At 39.0% G+C, this 15,712-nt stretch overlaps 1 protein-coding gene across 1 annotated transcript in view; it reads left to right on the top strand.

Moving 5' to 3' along the window:
- Positions 1–15,712, top strand: part of TkR86C (Tachykinin-like receptor at 86C) — a 521,539-nt gene that overhangs the window by 143,889 nt on the left and 361,938 nt on the right. The gene's annotated exons all lie outside the window — the stretch shown is intronic.

A 15,712-nucleotide genomic window follows, 5' to 3' on the forward strand; every position in this document is an offset into this window, starting at 1 on the left:
ATTGAAAATATTACTAAATCAATGGATGATCAAATCCAAGTTGACGTAATCTATACAGACTTCTCAAAAGCGTTTGATAAAATTGACCACAGTCTTCTTTTGTCCAAATTACTAGCTTTGGGAATTCATGGGGATTTATATAGATGGTTAGTCTCCTATCTTAATGGGCGCACTCAGGGAGTAACAATAAATGGCTTCATCTCTGAGATTGTAAATATACCCTCAGGTGTGCCCCAAGGATCTCACCTGGGACCGTTACTGTTTACAATTTTCATCAACGACATTATAAAATGCTTTAATTATGCAAATGTTCTACTTTTCGCTGATGATATGAAAATATTCCTGCCTATTAATTCTATAATTGACTGCTTTAAACTACAAGAAGATCTGTATAGGCTTAATGATTATTGTATCCGCAATCGTCTCAACATGAACACTTCTAAATGTTATGTAATTACCTTCACTAGAAATAAAATTAAGTTTGACCATAATTATCATATAGCTGGCCAACTACTCAAAAAAGTTACACAAATTCGTGATCTAGGTGTTATACTTGACAGTAAACTTACATTTGAGGCTCATATTGATATGATTGTTAAGAAAGCCCTTAGAATGCTAGGATTCTTATTCCGTATTGGAAAAGAATTTAATAATATCATAACACTTAAAATATTGTATTTTTCTTATGTTCGCAGTCATCTTGAATTCGCTTCTCCCATATGGAATCCTCAATATAATATTTACATAAATCGCATTGAAGCCATCCAAAGAAAATTTGTCCATCATTTAAATTTCAAACTAAATTCAAACCTTGACGTAAACAGCTCGATGGACCTTTATGGACTTAAGCCATTAAAAACTAGAAGAGACTCCGCAGATATAATATATCTCCATAAAATTATCAATGGCTTTATTGATTGTTCTCCCCTTCTGTCTGAAATTAATTTTAGAGTTCCGAGCGTTAGAACTAGAGAAAAATCACTTTTTCATCTCCATAAATGTTCTACTAATATAAGACAAAATGCGTTTATATTCAGAGCCTGTAGTATATTTAATAAGAATTTTAATGATATGGACATATTCTCAAGTAATTTAGGAACCTTTAAAAGATATGTAATAACTAACATTAAATAATTTTAAATATTCTACTTGAAGTTATCATGTTATTGCTTTGAATCCTTTCCAGTTACTTACCTTCCAATTTATACTCATGTGTTCAATTTAGTTGTAGGTATACATTTATTATATTGTTATTATTGCTATTGTGTAGTGTTATTGATTGCTGCTGTGTTGAAATTTTACAATACATTTTGTTTTGAATTTTAGTTGGTTATTAGTATATCAGTTAAATTTAAATTTTTGAAATTTAGCTGGTTATTAGTATATTATTTGTGTTCCTAGATCTGTTATTATTTTTTATTTATTATTTACAATTTTGTATTTTTTGTAAATTTCTCAGGCCACGGGTACAGAACCCTTAGTTTCTTGTTTTAATATTTTTTATTATTATTATAATTTTAAGTGAAAATCTGTTATTGGATTTTATCTATATTATTTAGTTTATTCTTATATATGTAAATAATCTGTTGATTTTCCCAAATAAATAAAATAAAAAATAAAATAAAATTATTTTTACCCCAGGAGGAAATACTCTCGAGATAAACCGTCCATTCTCTGCTTCAAAGCCCTCCGAGCCGTTGGAGTTTGTGTGCCCTTTGGGGGCTTGTCAAACAAAAAGCTATCATGAACTGTACTGTCATCCGCGTAACAATGAATCGGTGCACATGTCAAAAGATCCCTGTGGGACGCCAGCATTTATGGAGTGCGAGGAAGAGGTGAAACCGTCAGCAACCGCCTGAATCGACCTATCCCTTAAAAAGTCAGCAATCCACGTACACAAGGATGCGGGAAGTCCGTAAGAATGCAATTTGTTGACAAGTCCTCGGTGCCAGACCCGGTCAAAGGCCTTGGATATGTCTAGTGCGACCGTTTGGGTCTCACCGTGACGTTCCAGGCACCGCCCCCAAACATGCGTCACATACGCGAGAAGATCACCGCACGAGCGGTTCCGCCGGAATCCGTATTGACGGTCGTTGATAATTTTGTTCTTCTCAAGGTATGTGAGCAGTTTGTCGTTGATCACACGTTCCATCACTTTGGACAGAACTGATGTGATCGCTATGGGGCGGTAGTTGGCCGGGTTGGAGCGGTCACCTTTCTTGGGAATAGGGTGAATTACCGCTTTTTTCCAACCAGAGGGCACAGTGCCACACTTCAGGGACATTTTGAAGAGCTTTGTCAAAACTGGAACTATTTCCGCAGCACACCTCTGCAATACCAGGGCAGGTATTCCATCAGGTCCACTAGCTTTGTTAACATCGAGCCCCCGTATGACGTGGAGTACATCCCGATGCCGGATCCTCAGTTTTTTCATATAGAAGCCGCAGTGAGGAACCGACGGCGGAACAGCACCCCCGTCGTCGAGGGTCGAGTTTTCCGCAAACATTTTCCCTAAAAGGTTTGCCTTTTCGGTGGCGGTGTTTGCTAGTGAGCCGTCAGGTCTGGTAAGAGGTGGCGAACTGGGTTTGCGAAAATTTCGACCTATTGAGCCCGCAAGCGACCAGAATGCTCTGCTGCCATGCGGGCAGGCAGCCAGCTTTTTGCTGATCTGCAGGTCGTGTTCGAATTTTGACCTTTGAAGGTACACCCACCCTGTCCCACCCCGGTATAGGTGACTTATGGTCACCCCTTCGGAGCTCTCGCATGAATCTAATTTTTTTGAATAAACGGCTCTACAATTTATATAAATGAACCTAGGCCTTCAATGTCCCCGCATACGGTGTTATGAAGCGGTATGCAAGCGCTTACAAGTACTAAACTAAGGACAACACAGAAAAATAAACAACAAAACAATCAAGTTCAAGTGTCAGGCAGATAGTTGGTGGAGGGGACCCACACTCCAGTACCTGTAAACACATAAAAGTAAAGAAAACAATAGAGTGACGGGGAGTTTCGCCGAACCACGACTGGCAGTCCTGTTGAGAAATTGGCGGTGGTTGGGGCGACTGGTGCAGGTCAGGACTTCCACACCCCTTAGCCGACCACCCGGTGGTGCCCTGAAGATAAGTATTGGAAAAAGAGGGATAAAACCCTAAAGAACCTAGGGGAAAGAAGCGTCAGGAGGTCGGAGGCAGGGTGGAGGTTACCCCAGCCCGCACAGTCACCCCTCTGACCACCAACGATCATCAGGGGTGGCGCAGGTGATTGGCGGAGTGGAGTCCCCCGGTAAGAAAGAATAATAAGAAGCTCCAGTCGTGCATGCGGGGACGAGGCCCGTTATCCAACCCCTAATGGGGAAAATAAACAAAACAAAACAGACAACGGAGTTCAGTTCTCGCCTGTAAACTCGTTGCTGTTACTAAAAAAAAAGAAAAGAAAACCGGAAAAAAAACATGCAAAAAGAAGAGAAAATAAAAGGAAAAATGAAAAACAATAATCAATCCAAAAAGTGCCACATAAGGGCAACGGTAAATAAGTAAAAACAAAAGTAAAGGTGTAAAAATAAGATCTGCATGGTCTGTAGAGAGGACAGTAAGTATTGAATAAGAATAAGAAGTAAGAGAGATAATTAGTAAACACAAATATATAAGAGTGCTTACAGTGTCTGTAAAAAGAAAAACAGTGTGTTATCCTTAGACAGGGAAAAGAAACATATGAAAAGAAAACAGAAAATAAGAATTAAAAGTACAAGACAAGTTAATTAAAAAAAAAAAACAAAATATAAACGAATGGAAATCATCTGCAACAGCTGGTACAGTAAGAAAAAGAAATAAGATAAGAATAGTAAAATAAGAAAAACAGAATAGCATATACAATAATGAAAGAGTTGTAAAAGAATAAGTCATGGAGCAGGAGCAGTACACCGGGGGTTCCCAATTATTACACTAGTCAACGACTCTAAGCACAGGCCATCTCTCAACCCAGATCCTAGTAAACTTCCTCAAACATTAGAAATTCACACTGTTAGAAACAAGATCGGTGTTCCACACCGGTCTAATGGGGACATTCAGACCTTCTATCATTTCGTCTCTGGCATCCTTCAAAATCTCACAGTGCCACAGAATGTGCTCGGCCGACTGGTAATTATTGCCACAAGCGCAATTGGGGTGGGTGGACAGGGCAAGGCTGTGAAGCCTTCCCCTGAATTCCCCATGTCCTGAAAGGAGCTGCGTAACGTGATGGTCCAGTTTGAGGAAGGCCCCTTCCATTCTGAGTTTAACTGAAGGGAAGAAGGAGAAGGTCCATCTTCCCTTGCTCGACCTATCCCAACGGACCTGCCACTCTTTGAGCGACAGGTCCCTCATCGTTCGGAGCAGTCCTGGGAGAGTTCCTGGTCCACCCGGTGTCAGAACGACACCAAGGTGGTTTGCCGGGGATCCTCGGATTAATCGCTGCTTCGCTAACACTTCCCTAATCTCTAGATCAATTGGTAGTACACCAGCCAAAATTGGCAAAGCGTCCGAGGCGACGGTTCGATATGCCTCAGATAGTGCCAGCAGGGGAGTGCGTTGACCCCTATTGAGAGCTAGAAGTATTAAGCAGTTATCCAGGCGGTGCTCCCAAACAGAGGCAGCATATGAGACTTGCGCAACATATACCCCCCTGTAGAGAGCGTGCAGAGCCGGTCTGCGAAGTCCCCACTCAGCCGTGGAGATTCTTCTTAGCTTCAGGAAAAGCGCCTGAGCCCTGCTGGATACATCTTTGACATGAGCCAGAAAGGAGGACGATCGATCTAGAGTGACACCTAAGTATTTGACGTTATCCACAAATTTGATATTAGTGTCTCCCATACAGATGGTAGGGTTTCTTTCCTTACTGAAAGAACCCTTCATCAGGAGACCCATTGTCTTCTGGGGAGCGAAGGTCATTTTATTCCTCTCCCCCCATTTAAGGAGGGTGTCCAAACCTTCACCAGCCTTACGTTCAACTTCTCTTCTACTGTCCCCAGAGACAAGAAACATTTTATCGTCCGCATAGTCGATCATGATACATCCTTCAGGCAAGGGTAACCTAGAAGAATCATCAAAGGTTATATTCCAAAATTCAGGACCTAGGTTGGAGCCTTGAAGGCACCCCATATCGACTTCGCGTTCAATAACGGTGTCGCCATGAGATATAATGATGGTGCGGCCCAATAAGTAATTGTCCACCGATTTAAATAAAAGTTTTGGGCAGTTCCTATTTTTAACCTTGATGCGTATCATGTCCCACCACGCGTAGTCGAAGGCACCAGTGATATCGAGGAAGATTGCAACTACATACCTCTTAGTACAAACCTTCACCCAATTAAGCGCAAACGACATGGCGTGCACGGTGGATCTACCGGGGACGAAGCCAAATTGAAGATCGCTGGACGGGGAGAGTGATTGTCGTAGTCTATGCCGGATAAGTTTTTCCAGGATCTTGCCAAGCAATGGAAGTAAGGTAATGGGCCGATAGGCCTTGACATCAGTTAGTGGCTTGCCGTTCCCCTTAGGTATGACCCTGAGCACGCCTCTCTTCCATTCAGAAGGGAAAACTCCTCTTCTCAAACACGTTTCCATCACTCGGAAGAGTTCCTCCCTAGCGTGGATCCAGACTTGCTTCGCTATCACACCGTTGAGTCTGTCATGCCCTGGTGCCTTCCTAGGACCCAAACCCTTAATTATTGAATCAATTTCTGCTCTAGTGACTGGAATGACTCTATCCTCTTGGGCGAGGTCTCTAGGTGGAAGCCGTGCCAGGTGTCTTACCTGTTTATGGTGGTCACTTTCCCCAATTACTGATTCTACAGGAACTAACTTGCCCAAAAGTGTGTTGAGAGTAGAGGCCACGTCTATCGTCTCAGCGTTCCTACCTTCTGTGATCCCAATGAGACTAGACAAATACCGATCCGATCCTTTTCCGGATTTTTCAATTGCGCTGTGGATTTCCCACGGGTTGGCGTTGCCCACATTATTAACCCAATTATGCCAGGCAGCTCGTTTCGCAGAAAGTACAGCGTGTTTAAAGGTCGCCCTGGACTTTCTGAGTTCGGCCCAGAGAGGGGCTGTCTCCTCCTCCGTGCAGCCACCCCTCCTGGACAAACCCAGTGCCCTATAAGCTCTCTTATAAACCCCTTTAAGCGAAGTCAGCTCAGGTGACCATCACGTCGTCCGGATAATTGTCTTTGGGTTTGTTCTGCCCAGAGATGAGTTGGCCGCTGATACTACAGCCGAGTTGAAAAAATTCCCCAAATTGTCCGGATCGGTAGCTGCTACGTGGTGAAAATCCCTTAATGTATCTCGTAGAGCTTCCCCAAAGTTATCCCAGTTCGCCCTAGTGGTGTTGAAATTCCAGGAGGATCTTGGAGCTTCGGTTTTCTTGACACCAATCGTAAATGTGATAAGTCTGTGATCCGAATTTATTGCGCATTCGTGGACCATCCATTTTGATATCCTGGCCGCAACTGATTCAGAGCAAAGAGTTAAATCAATGTTGCTCTCTCCCATATGGTTTGAAAAAGTGAAAAACGAACTCCGTTCGTTGACGATACAAAGGCCTTGCGCAGCAATCAGGTCTTCGACGGCATCAGTCCGTGATCGTACTGAATGAATTTTATTATTGTCAAACCATAGGGGAGAGCGAGCATTAAAGTCACCTCCGATAACTATGTTACGACCTTTAAGCGCGTTTAGGGCGCGTGTCAGACTCAGGATATGTGGTCCTACCGGGTTCCCCCATTTAAAATAAACTGAGATCAAATAGATCTCAGTATCAGCAAATTTAATACATACACAGGTTTGGTACTCATTGGATAGCCCGGCCAGAAGGAGGGGGCTAATCAACGAGGTGTTGACCAGAACACCCGCCCCCGGTAAAGAGCCGACCTCGAGTACCGCTCCCGGAAAGTCAATAGGAGTCTTACCTTCCCAAGTGTACTGTTCCTGTATAAGCATGATGTCGATGTTTAGGTCAGACATGACCCGCAGCACCTCCAGTGTGGCCATCCGGGAACGCTGTAAGTTAATCTGACCTAGGGAGAGGAGATTAGCAGGAGCCATAGTCAGTTATTCTGACTTGTGCGTTGATTGCAGCCAGCTGTGCCGGACAGTCCCTATCCCCAGTAGGGTGGTCAGCTACCTTCCTGAATCGAGTACAGGTAGCACAGACAGCGGGAAGTGCCTTCTTGGGGCAATCCTCATGACTGTGTCCCACAGCGGCGCAGTGGCGGCAGGTTTCTTTATCCTGAGAGCAGAACTTACTGATATGGCCGTACTGTTGACACTTGAAGCATCTTGTGGCTCCTGTATAATTGCGAGTGCGACAGGCATTCCACCCAAGGAAGGACATTCCGCTATCTAGTAAGACCTTGCGAGCGGCTGGATGACAAGTCACCACCATATTCATGGTGGGAGTATCTCGTTTACCGAAAAGCGAAACTCGTCGCATGGTCCGAAGGTGATCCTCCAAAGACAGTGAAGTCTGGCCGGATAAATTGTTCGCATAAATCTCGGAAAAGAGCTCCTGATCTGCGGATTGTTCTCCTTTAGGCACATTATAAATTACAATTTTTGGAAGTCGGCCCAGAGGGTTGATCATCTTCAGACCACTTGCCGCGAGTTTTGCTTCGGCTTTCTTAATGTTCTCCAGGCCCTTTTTATCTTTGGCTTGAAAAGCCATACCGGCGCCTTTGATCTTCCTAGATCGTACAATTTGGAAGTCATCCTTCTTGGGATTAAGGATTTTTTCCAGCGTTTTAAGAGTTTCCTCCGAGGTTTTACCCTCTGGAGCATCTGGGTAGAATAGAACTGTAAGTGGCTTCTGGGGGATCGGTCGCTCAAAGCCATTTATTAAAATCTTTTTTGAAGCTGGCAAATTTGCCGTAGCATTTGCGTATGACATAGTTTCCTTGGCAAGAGGGATACTAGGCATGACAGGGCGAGTTTTTATCGCCTGATCCAGCTTGGACGAAAGCGCTGACTGTGCACTCAGCATTTCGTCTATAGTAGTGCTCCTAGTAGAAAGTGTATTTAATTCCAGCATAAGCCTTGTGATGTCCGACATCAGGTCATCAAGGGTGGAGTTAAGTGAACTTTTAACAGTCTTGTTCAGTTTGTTCGTGCCATCCATTAAGATGTTTCTTATTTTTTGGCACTTGGCCAAGGCTGGAATTGCCTTCCATTCTTGGTTGCCCGGAGAATCACTGTAACGGACCCGTTTCTTGTTCTCCGCATTTGGAGTCGTAAAGGGCGCAATGGAGGGCATTTCACACGTGTCCGCCGAGAATAGGGTACGACGAGTAGGAGGTTGATCAGAGACTGCCTCACTGTCTGAGTCTATTATTTGTTGTTCTCTCTGGGACTTTGTTTTTAGCTTTTTCTTGACCTTAGAAGGCCCGGCAGTCGGCGATCTTGAACTGAGAATAGCTTGAATCTTTTCAATGATGTTTTCCCTGTCCCCCCTGATCCTACTGGGTTGCCAGCGGGACCATCAGAATCTACGGACGAAACTGAGTCGGTAGGCATTTTTCACAAAAAATGGGGTAAATGAGAAATTACCCCAAATTTGAAAAAAAAAAAAAAAAATCCCCAAAAATGGGGAAAAAAATGGGGAATTTTTTTGGTCAAACTGCCCTTAGATCACTATAAAAGTTGATATTAAGGGTAGATAATATTACACTGAGACTTAGCAAGATTTATTATTTTTTTAGTTTTGTTAGTACCCCTCCACTTGATTGAGAAATTAAATTTAAGTATATTATTATTATAAGTCCACTTATTAATACTCCTCTTCGAAAGGATTAACGAAACTAAATTAATTTTTGAGAAGGAAATGTCACTGTCACTAAATAAAATTAAATTGTTCTTAACCATACCAAATAGTCTAGAAAGTAATCAAAATTCTCATTGTTCCTAAGTGAGAGGACAGTCCTCCAAACAATTTTTACATCACTGGCTGAGATTTAATCGTAGATTGTTCTAGAAATTACTGACCACGTGCAAAACAAAGAACTCTAATAGAACTGACAGTAGACTACGCACAGAACAACCAAGACTATCACTAGACGCAGAAATAAATTCTGCGTCGAATAAAGTATGTGACGTTGTCGTCCACTATTGTATTTGGGTTTAAAACCGCCAGAAGGGCGATTTTAAATAAAAAGACACAAATATCTCTATTATTAACATAGAAAGACACAAAACACTGAAAAAAACAGGATACAGGCAGAAAGCCCGTAAAAAACTGCACCGATTGGCGCTATGCGGGTTTCAAAAACTTAATTCGTTGCTGGTAATTGGAAAAGGTTATTGCGGAGCAAGATTGTTGCGTGCTCTCACGTCGAAGGTGAGAACTGAACTGATGATTATTGATGATTCTCTTGCATTCCTTTGCCGATTTGTTGTATGCTGATCTGCTTTCGGGCGTTCGAGATGTGTTGTAGGCTCGGTAAGCCGCGTTTTTTCGTCGAACTGCTTCGGAGCATTGTCGACTGAACCACGGCTTTGAGCCCACACCAGTTTCTTTAGTAGTCGATTGTATGAAGCCATCCATCGCCGAATTGATGATTTCACCAATCTTCTGGGCACATCTTGAAGGGTCCGAAGTCCAAAAACAAACAGCTGACCACGGAAAAGCATTGAAATGGGCCCGCATACCGAACCAATCTGCTGACCTATAGTGCCACACTTTTCTCCTCAGCCTCTCATTGGTTGGTCTGAGGCTAACGGGGATTGATGTCGTCACTAGGCAGTGGTCAGATGATCCCAGAGGCGCTGTGACGTCAATCTTATAACCGTGTGGCACAGTAGTTAAGAATAGGTCTAACAGATTGGAGCGGTGAGTCTGGACATCAGGAACCCTTGTAGGCTCCTGAACCAATTGCTCTAATCCGTAGCAAATGGCAAAGGATTCCGCCTGTCGGCCAGCCGAGTCCGTTGGGCCTGAGAACTTCAACCATGGTTCGTTATGAACGTTGAAGTCCCCCAGAACAACAAACTCGGCCGAAGGGTAGCGGGGCAAGAGATCATCAATAGTATCGCTCAAATGTTTGAAGAGCTCGGAAGTGTCTGATTCGCTATGGTTCGGTGAGCGGTATAGACATGCGTAGAATCTTGCCGTACTGGCAAGATTGACGCGCACCCACATTACGGCGAATCTGGAGTTTTCCAGACTCAATAGTCGCACACAGTTGACGTCAGCTCGACTATAGAGGCAGACTCCTCCTTTCAGTCGGAATTTGCTTGCTATACTTTGCTTGCTTTACTATACAAAAGAAACATAAATTAATTTGTTTACATAGAGTGTCACAACAATATTGATAGTGCGGATTGTTTTAGGACGGTTTGAAAACTCGGCGCCAACTAAAATCCGTTTACCTTTATAAATTGACACATTTACTTTATAAATTAAATATTTTATGAACCTTTTAAAAATATATTTTTTAATGATTTTTCCTGTTTAGTTACGATCTTAAAGGGTGATTAAATTTCTTAGTTTAAGAAAACAAATAATAATCTACTACCGGTTATATCCAGCAATCAGGTGATAGGTGATGGGCTGAATTAATCAGTGGATAGCTTTGTCTGGAACAGTGCCAGCAGCCACTCCTGATAGCTGGATTTTTGATTTTGAAATCAGACTTAACGGGATCCTTAACAAGATTACTCAAATTATATTGAATTTTTCTTGGGCCCCGCGGACAGTCAATCAATCGATCGGAAATTTGTGTCCCGTACCGTGGGCTGAGTTCTATTTAGAATAAATGGAAAGTAAACAGATAGAAGCACTCAATTTAATCCTACAGAATATGTTTTTAATTCCCTTAATTTGATGTATCTAAAATAATTATATTTAAATGATATTTTAATTTGTGTATCCAAAAACCAAGATAACTTTGCACACACAAACTCGAGTCGATTCACAAGATCCTCATTAAAACGTGCTTTTTACAAACCTATAACGAAAACGACTTTTGGGATTTTTTTTCAATATTTCTCTTTAAGATTACATAATGTCTTCCCTTTTGCGATAAAAACCATTAAAAAAATAACCGACTTCTTAAGAAGTATTAAAATATGGATTATTGATACGGGAAGAATATAGATAAAATGTTGCAATATAACAAAAATCAACTTTATGTCGCGTTTTTCTTCTGTGTGTTTTTCCACCATATGTGTTTCTTATATAGTGTTATGTGTTTCCACTATATGTGTTTCTTGTATAGTGTTATGTTTTTCTTCTATTATTTTGCTTAACAATTTACCTCTTGTTATATTTGACACGCTTACAGAAACTTACTTTAAAAAAAAACATGCTAAAAAAACTTGACCAAATTTATAATTCACACAAATAACCAAGTACAATGTAACCTTAGAACATGGTACCTTAGTAAAGTCAACAGTTGGAAAAAAATGTTAAAAAAATATATATATAGGTACACGAATAAAAGTATTATCACAGTTTGCAGTTGGTAAAATTTTTACCTAACACCTACCTAACCATAAATATATAATCATGATACAGGTCCACATAGGAACTAATCTTATTCAAAAGGTGTTCATCCTGACCAATGCAGAAATATCATGAATTATTACTGCTTTTCATTAGTTTTGTTTTCTCTACAAACACATTTAAAGTGTTATGGTTGTAATTTCACAGTGAAATATTTGTTGGGTGACATTAGACAGAACTCAACGCAAATCAAATTTAAAAATAAATCAGATAACATATTTTGGATCATCAACCAAGACTGATCTAATATCAAAGATTTTTTAAAAATCAATTTTTTTTAAACTTAAGCATGATATTATGCTGTCATTCGTTACAAACTGCTAAACTACTGAGCCTGCTCTCAACACAGGAATTCCTAATGAGACAGGTACGATATATCACCCGTGTAATGACCACATTTTAATTTCCAATAAAGACTCGATTAAACACAAATGAGTTTTTTATAGATCACAATCCTAAAAAAATAATGTCAGTCTCGTTATTGATGTAACCTCACACTATTTTTGAATCGACTCGACTTTTTAACTTTCAATATTACTTTGTACTTTTTAATGTGGGATCAGATCTAGAAGGATAATAATGAAGAAAAAAAACAATTTTTTTTTAAAAGATTTTTTAAATTGCTTTTCCCAATATACATATTTTCTCTCACACACCTACGAGAAAAGTCTTAAATATGATCTTTTGTCAATATTTCTGGAGGTAACAAAAACTTCAAACACCAAATCATTTGCTCCCTTAATGAGAAAAAATAATCGTTTCCGTATGCCTGTCATCAAATTGTCATTCAATACTCCTTTATCCTTTCTATTTCGGGTCAAATCAAAAGGTGAATCCCTTCCAAAGGATTTCTCGAAAAAAGGTAAAAAAGTTGAAAGAAATTATTTTCTTCTCGAAACATCGACACACTAGGCACGAACAATAAATAATTTGAAACTCAGATAAATTTTCAAAGCACTTTCATGTCTTAAATAATGATATACGTAGTGGAAAACCAGATTATTCTGAATCTAAGGAGATTTAAAATCGTAAGTAATAATTTTCCTATACATCTGCTAACTTATTGTGGAAATTTATTAGTGAGCTGAGGTTAAAATAAAAGTATTGTGTGTCTTTGTTCTCTAATTCTTTTTAATGTATTGAGCAAAATTATATAAAAATCATTATTATCGCTTTTTTTACATTAAGCCTACACAAGAGGCACTGAGGAAAATAAGTTCTCTCAGGGCCTATGTTTATGTTTCAAGATGTTGTGTGGAGGATTGTTTTATGGAAAGGAAGGAGAGAAAGTTCTAGGAAGGTAAAAAGTATGAGGGTTGGGTAGGAACTTGGGATCAGTGTGTCCAGGAGTGATGGGGGTATTAAAATATCCCTTCAGCTATGGCGCAAGGCGATGGGTCGAGAGGCCAGTTGGAGAGGTCAAAGCTTCTCCCGATCTGGCACGCAACGCAGCTGGTGGGTAGGCTCATCCTGAATACACCTCACCCGATGAACCCGAACATCCCTGCTAAAACACCAAACGTAGCAAACCACTCGGGATGAGAGGTGTTGGTTATCCAATAAATAATGCTGTACTCAAACCGCCTCCCAAATTATTATGTCACCGACCCACCATCATATTTAAAATTAAGCAACTTTGTTAACAGCATTGTAACGACACTGTCATTCGAATGTGGAAAATGAGTAATAATTGATATAAAAGAGATGGTAACGCTACGCGGGTAACGAAAATGTATGTACAGAATAGACGAAGAGAACAGAACGCAAAAAAGACCTGGAGAAACCTCGGGGGGTGAGACTGAATATTTTGTGTTAGATAACGCGGCGTTAAATGAGTTGCGTGTAACGTCCATATTAATATTTGTATTCCAAAAAAGAGAACTAGAGTTTGGTGCAGAAGTAAAAATTAATATCATAGAATATATAATGGTACAGGATGTGGTACCATTATATATAATGTGACTCTAAATGAAGTTAATGCTTTTTGTTAATGATGTTATGAGTGTTCAGTTTTTTTTTAATAACATAAATTTTTACTCGAATAATATCAATTCTGATTTTTTTTTTTTATTTCTTTGGGAAAATTATAATATTTTATCTCTTTGTAAATATAAGGCATTTGTTGTGTAGAAAAGAAAGGAATTTGGATGCTACATTTCTCTCAATAATTTATTAAGTTTTAATTGTTTCAGTGTATATTTTTTGCTTATTAACGCCTGTCGGCTTTTACATACGATACTTAGAAAGTACATACGATACTTAGTATTAGAAACATTTAGAAGTTTTAGTTATATTATATTGGATATAAAAAAATATAAACGTAAAATATGTATGAATATCTTCTATCTTCTCTTATGAGCGTGCATAACATCAATTTTGAGTCTTTTTTTTATGTATGTCTTCAATTTTCGGAACTTCGAAAATTTTGAACAATGCTGCTGAAGGGAATGTTAATTGTTGTTTTTTCAAAATTACTTTAATAAATACTCTTTGTACTACCTTTACAGGGCTTACATACCTCCCAATCCAATAACTCCATACTTAATTAATGACTGGACTAGCGCGTAATGTATATTTTTTAAATTATCTAATTTAAGAATAAATCTTCTTGTCATCTGGCTGCGTATCGTCTTCCAGATCGAAGAGATAATCAAAATAAGTAGTTAGAAACACGTGACAGCTATGGAATACAATCCGGGACAGGCGTGACAGTGTTCTGATTCTTAAAATCCCAATACTAGAAATTCCTAAACTCGGGATTTTTGGGATTTCTTATGCCCTGACGCCTTACCCCTTACCACATTACTGATTCTTATTAAAATAATTATTTATTTCGTTTATGTTTTAAATTCGTAAAAACTGTACCACGAATAAATAATATCGACGTTTGTTACATGAAGACTGCTTTAAAAAAAAACTGCTGTCACGACGCCACGTCAAAATACATCATTGTCATCTACTTTTTGGTTTGTATTTGCGAAGAATTCAATAATTTTCAGGGTTTATTTATTAACCTTAAATAATCCCTAAAAATTACATACTCAAATTATTATTTTACCTTTGAAATTTTATTGCATCAAAAATGTTGATTTTTTTACTGAAAATATTATTGCCCAAATCATGAACTAATAAAATTGTGAAAAATCGATCTCTGATGATTTCAAGGGAGTAGTCAATTTTCAAATTAATTTTTGCAAAACATGTTTTGTCATTAAGTATATTTCATGTATTTATTTATTAACGCCCTCTTTTGGGGCTTTTAAATATGAATATTAAGAAATATACATTATTTATTTTACATAACTAAATTGCTTCATAAACAACATTTTATATTTGTTTAAAGATAAATTGAAGATGTCCACAGACTTGGTATAATTGTTTCCCTCCATTAGTATTCTGGGCAAAGAGGAATACACATTTCCAGAATTCTGCACTGAAATAAATCTTTTCTAATATTACATTGTGGAAACCGAAAGCTTATCAATTCTAGCAATACCGGATTATCAACTAAATTATTTAGAATTTTATATAGCAATACCAAGTCAGTGAAAATTATTCTGTCTGACGATTTGAGCATATTCATATAATTTAACAAAGTGTTGTAGTTCAACATAATTGCTGAAATACCCATTTTAAAATTTAAAAACGAAAGAATTTGTTTTGTAATGTTGAGAAAGCATTCTTTCAGTAATGATTGAACAGCGGTTGACGCATATGACGATGTAACTATAATTATAATACAAAGTGAAATTGAATTTATAATTTGAACTGCCTTGTTAATAATATAGGCTGGTAATAGGTAGCTAGAAATCAGGTAAGTATACAATTATTTATAATTGCAATTTATTCAAAAACTCAACTTTTTTCATAGCGTTCATGAAATCAATTGACAGAAAGAGAATTTTTAGTTTTATCTCCATTTTCCTACGACCTAAGTTCTGATTTTCTTCATGTAAATACTAATTATCAATTACTTCAATACTAATTATCTTGAAAATGTATTTATAAGAAGAAGCTGTAGCACCTTTAATAGATTATGCACAAATATGGATGTGTTCAATACGAGCCTCGCAGGATTCATAGCATTCCTAAGAGAGTAGCGTTCGATCGTTGCGGGAAACTTACTAGTGTTAGTGTGTGTATTGTTTTTGTATGGGTTGAATCTGTAGTCTTTTTATTT

This window comes from Hesperophylax consimilis, chromosome 6 (genome assembly GCF_061612785.1).
Source record: "Hesperophylax consimilis isolate HC1 chromosome 6, BYU_Hcon_1.0, whole genome shotgun sequence".
In the NCBI taxonomy this organism is placed as follows: Eukaryota; Metazoa; Arthropoda; class Insecta; order Trichoptera; family Limnephilidae; genus Hesperophylax; species Hesperophylax consimilis.